Below are 6203 nucleotides of genomic sequence, written 5' to 3' on the forward strand. Positions count from 1 at the left end.
TATCCGTATAAAAACCGTACGAGGGTCCTGAAAGACCATAGCAGTATGCCAAATATTTATGTAAATAGTAGAAACATTCATTGAAATACCAGAACAGTGGAAAGATTCATTGAAATACTAGAACAGTAGAAAGATTCATTGAAATATCAGAATGGTAGAGAGATTTATTGTAATACCAGAACAACCGAGAAACATATTTGAAATGTTAGTGTTGTGCATAATAAATAGTGAAGCAGTAACGAAACTAAACGGACCCCTGTACCGAGGGTTTAACATTTCATTACATTTTGAAACAAGTATAAAAGCAATTGTTGTGTTATCGCAATGCGCTATGCCAGTACTCATCCGGCTCAGCGCACAAGTGATCAACACCATTAAACATTGAAAAGTCGAACATAATGTCACCTGGGAACAGAACCCAGCCGTGGTAAACGGCCGCGTAACCACTGTAAAACAGCTATGTATTAAGAATCGAACATACGGCTGTTACAATAAAACCCTCAAATAGAATAAACTCGACTCTGTCAACCAAAGGAAATAACAATAAACTTTATAATAAGACGAGCTCAAGGCATGTTCTCTGAAGCAAGATCATACGCGTATAAGACAAGACAGGCCATTGGTGCAAAACTATACCAAATGAAGAAACTTAAACATCGTATTCAGAAGAGGAAAAGAAGTACATTAACGTTAAGCTATATAGAAACCCTTGACGGGTATAGCGGAAGCATTGTTTAACAAATGTACAGAGAACCGAATAATACCATTTAACTCTTCACAAACACAGACAATAATCGGAGAAGTTCATATTTAACATTTTAACAGCATGAGAAACAAAAAGGAACAAATATTCTGACTTCAATTGAATCGGTTTGGTTCAGGCAGGGAGGCCGTGAACCCTTAAAGTAAATATACATATAACCATGGGGCATATTTTCCAGAAAATGTATTTAACATAAGTCTGCATAAATCAAACAAGACGCAGGTCCCGGCATGGAATGGCCGACCCCGATTCGTAACCTAGGGTGTGGCCCGAATGCAGAAACCCTGAGACAATAAAATAGAGACCGCCATGAGGAACTCCTCTGGCCAAGAAATCGACACAAGACAAACCTCATATGCATAAACCCTTACCGATCAGGTTAAATTGCAGGCTCTGCATCCAATCATGATAGGGGTAAATACCTAAGAGCGCCTCGGGCCGCATAATCGTTCCTTGAGCGGTAGGAGGACCGAGATGTAACCACCTGTTCACTGGAAAATGCAGCCGAAGTTAGCTCATGAATGAATCAATCCAAAACTGATAATCTCTGAAGTAGCAAACGCACTGTGTATATATAAATCTGAACAACTGGAGAAAAGACTAGTAAACGGCGGGCATCAGTAATTATTATACCTGAGATAGCATTGCAAGAGCTGGCAAATGGCGCAGGGAGAGAACCGCCGAGCTGAGTAGTATTCGGCCTCACAGACATATGCAAATGAACCCAAATCAAGTGACTCGGTGGTATATGAATCACCGATAAACCCTTGGGCAAGTTTGAGCCCTTAGATCTTTGAAATGAATCCCCATCGTTCGTTTAAGCGGGAGTCTGGGCGCGCAAATCCATGGCGGTTCAACCGAGAAATCACATGGCTTCAGCACGGTGCTAGACCACCTGCCAAGGGTGGGTGAAGTCAATTAAAATTCCATTCACCACCTGGCGCCGGAGTTAGTCGGAGCAGCAATCCTGTGAATGAAATAACTATTGACTTAGCCAATAATTCGTGAAGGTTGCCAAGTGTAGTCATATAATATTAAATCAAGAGTGAAACTTTGTGTTGTTAAGGTTTGTATATATATATATATATATATATATATATATATATATATATATATATATATATATATATATATACCGCAGCACGTTTAACACTTGTGAACGATGCTTTACATATGTATATTCTATGTTCGAATAGATGGATGGGGTAAGGTTAATGAGCCTTGTAATTATTATTTTATTATCTTGCATATTTATCGTTGGATCGTGACAATGTGGTATCGGAGCCGAGGTTTCAAAACTGTGGCCTCTGGAGTAGTAAGATCTAGCTTCATGGAAGATTATCGCATAATATATATATATGAGGAAGAATTAATTCAGCTAACTGATTTTCTTGTTTTATTAATTAGGAGATAAATACAGAAACGATAATCTGTTAACAGTCAACAATAAAGATAGAGGAAATGCAGGGAGCTGACAGCATTCTTCAGGAAAATCCAGAGTTGTGGGTACAGCTTGGTGAAGAGACACGCAGTACCAATCTGGCGATACTAGAAACTGTTCAAGGACTGAAAAATGAGATGGCACGTCTGCGAGAAGACAATGCGCGATTGACAGTGGAGCAGGAAAGAATACTGAAGAGTTTGTCGGACAGACAAAATCCACCATTAGCCAATCCCAGTGCAGAACAACAAAGTGCAACTGAGGAGCGAAATTACCCAACTGCACCTGAAATTTCAGAGGAGAAGGAGGACCATTCTGATAACGTACTGGAACAACAGACCTCAAAACGACAGAAAATGGAATTACAGGGGGAATTCCGAAAAATTAAACCTCCACATTTCGATGGGGAACAGGAAGAAGCAGCAGAAGCATGGTTAATTAACATGAAAAAGTATTTCCAGTTGTATGAGTATGATCAGAATCTGAAGGCACGGCTGGCCATCTTCCAGCTACAAGGCAAAGCAACCCTGTGGTGGGAAGAAACCAAGATTGTAAAAGGAGTAAGTGAGCAGAACATAATATGGGAAAAGTTTCAAAAATACTTCAAAGAGAGATATCTAATCGAGCGATTCTATGATGAGAAAGCACGGGAATTCCATGATTTACGGCTAGGACAACAGTCTATGGACGAGTTCATTAACCACTTCACTTCCCTGCTTCGCTATGTGCCATATATTAAGGAGGAAAAGGCCAAGGTGCAGAGATTTGTGAGCAGCCTACCTACCTATATAAGGGAACGAATTGAGTTTGATAATCCCAGAACAATGGATGAGGCGATTCGTAAGGCAAGAATCCGTTATCAGCAGAACAAACAAAAAGGAGACATTTCAAATAAAAGATGGAATGAAAGAAAGGGCAACAGAATTGCTGGTAATAATAAAGGGAGTCGTGGTAATGGCAGCAAGGTTGCTGGCAAGGGACAGATTAGCAGAAATGTAGCAAAGAGTACCTTTCGGACTAAACCAAGTGAGAGCAGAATCAGTGAACCACCTGCCAGGTCAGACCTTGAAGGGATGACCAGACCTCCAGTCCAATGTTGCGGTTGTGGAGGACCGCACTATGTTAAGAACTGCCCTCAGCGTAAAGGAGTGGACCAGATATCTCAGATCCAAGAAGCATCGACCGTTGGGGAAGTGGCGCGCAGCGTACCAAGAATTAACGCAGCCTTGGATGACCGTCAAGCGGAATACGAACCGACCATGGTGGAGTTTGAAGGTTAAATTTCAAATCTTTCTATAGCTGTTCTTATTGACCCAGGAGCTACTTTAGGTTATGTTAGCCCAAAAATAGTAGAACAGTGTAAGTTATCTTCTGAAAAGTTCAGGATTCCATGCTGGTACAGCTAGCTACGGGAGCTAAGAGACGGGTCTTAGCCAAAATCAGTAACTGCTCTTTCAGCATAGCTGGACAGCCAATAACAGCAGACCTGAATGTACTTCCATTGGGTTCCTATGACATCCTGATTGGTATGGATTGGCTGGAAAAACATTGGTCATTGGTAAACTGCAAGTCCAAAACCATCTATTACAAGGATGACTTGGGAAGGTAGCAGGAGTTGCAGGGGATTAAACACCCTATACAGATCCGACCTATTACTGCTTCCCAGCTAGCTAAATGTCTCAGAAGGAAGTGTCAGATTTACGCTATTCAAGTTGGTTATGCAAACCAGAAAGACAAAACATCTGCACTGGACAATATTCCGGTAGTACAGGAATTTGCGGATGTTTTTCCTGAAGAGGTACCAGGACTGCCCCCAAAAAGGGATATAGATTTCACTATAGAGCTAACACGAGGAGCAGCACCGGTGTCACGGGCACCGTACCGAATGAGCGTACCAGAGTTAACAGAATTAAAAATGCAACTGCAAGAGCTGTTGGATAAGAATTATATCCGCCCTAGCGTATCACCGTGGGGAGCTCCAGTATTATTTGTTAAAAAGAAAGATGGAACTCTCCGTACGTGTATAGACTATCGTCAGCTGAATAAGCTCACGATAAAAAATAAATACCCCTTGCCTCGGATTGATGAACTCTTTGATCAAGTGAAGGGGGCAAAAGTATTCTCCAAGATCGATTTGTGATCTGGTTATCATCAGATCAGAATTAAAGAAGAGGACATTGCCAAAACCGCCTTCAGAACACGCTACGGGCACTACGAATTTGTGGTGCTGCCTTTTGGTTTGACCAATGCACCTGCCACCTTTATGTGTTTGATGAACATCATGTTTCACAGGTTTTTGGACAAATTCACGCTGATATTTATCGATGATATTCTGATATATTCTCGTTCCCATGAGGAACACGAAGAGCACCTTAGGACGGTGTTGCAAACTCTTCAAGAACACCAGCTATACGCTAAGTTTAGTAAGTGTGAATTTTTCAAGGAGGAAATCCAATATTTGGGCCATGTGATTACTAAAGAAGGAATTGCAGTAGATCCTGAGAAGATACAGACTATTATGGAATGGCCCATACCCAAAGATGTAGCTGATATCAGATCCTTTATGGGACTAGCTGGCTATTACCGAAGATTTGTGGAAGGTTTTTCAAGGATAGCCTACCCTATCACTTCCTTACAGAAAAAGGGGAAGGTATTTAAGTGGACACCGGAATGTCAGCAGAGCTTTGATCGATTGAAGCATTTACTCACCACCGCACCCATCTTGAGTATAACTGATCCTAATAAGGATTACGTGGTGTCTACCGATGCAAGTAAGGAGGGTGTGGGAGGAGTATTAATGCAGGAAGGGAAAGTAATTGCGTATGAATCGAGAAAACTAAAAGATCATGAGCAGAAATACTCTGCTTACGATCTAGAGTTAACAGTTGTTATTCATGCGCTGAAAATGTGCCGACATTACCTCTTGGGGAGGAAATTTCTGTTGTTAACGGATCACCACAGCTTGACCAATTACTTCAGTCAACCTACCTTGAATGCAAGACAGGGTCGTTGGGCAGATTTCCTAAGTGGATTCGATTTCGAGATTAAGCACTTAAAAGGCAAAGAGAACCGGGTGGCTGATGCATTGAGTTGAAAGGTGCAGTGTTTGTGTGAACTTTTAGTCAGCAAGTGGCGGAACTCTCTGTTTGAGCAAATTAAAACAACAGCAAATCAAGATGCTGAATACCAGCAATTAAAACAACAGGTACAACAATCAGTTAATGAAAAATTACCGCAATGATATACACTAGACGGTGCTGGAATGCTGTATTTTAATAAAAGATTGTATGTACCTGATTCAAATGACCTTAAGAATCTGATTTTGGACGAGTTCCATACCAGCCACTACACTGGCCACCCAGGATACCAAAAGATGGTCACTCCACTTAGGAAGGAATATTATTGGCCGGGAATGAAGAAGCAAGTGGTTGAGTATTTGGCACGGTGTTTGGAGTGCCAGCAGATTAAGGCAGAACATCTGCATCCGGCCGGGCTATTACAACCTTTGCCTATTCCGGAGTGGAAATGGGAAACCATTTCCATGGATTTTATAACCGGTTGCCACGAACAAAGAAAAGCAATGATTCCATCATGGTGGTGGTTGATAAGTTGAGTAAAGCGGCACACTTCATACCCGTGCAGTCCACTTATAAGGCGGTGCAAATTGCTCACCTTTTTATGCAGAATGTGTTCAGACTGCATGGATTGCCGAAAGTAATCATCTCAGATCGTGATGTAAAGTTCACATCCACCTTTTGGAGGACGTTGTTCGCTGAGTTGGGGACACAGCTGAACTTTAGCACGGCTTATCACCCGCAGACCGATGGTAAAACCGAGCGAGTAAATCAGGTGTTGGAAGATATGTTGAGGGCATATGTAATGCTGAAACCAAACCAATGGGAAGAATATTTACACTTGGTTGAATTCGCATATAATAGTGGATATCATACCTCGACACAGCTAAGCCCGTTTGAGGTCCTGTATGGGCGAAAATGCCGC

The sequence above is a fragment of the Pinus tabuliformis genome, chromosome 3_2, assembly GCF_031772625.1.
Source record: "Pinus tabuliformis cultivar Carrire ecotype Pingquan chromosome 3_2, CPIR1, whole genome shotgun sequence".
Lineage (NCBI taxonomy): Eukaryota > Viridiplantae > Streptophyta > Pinopsida > Pinales > Pinaceae > Pinus > Pinus tabuliformis.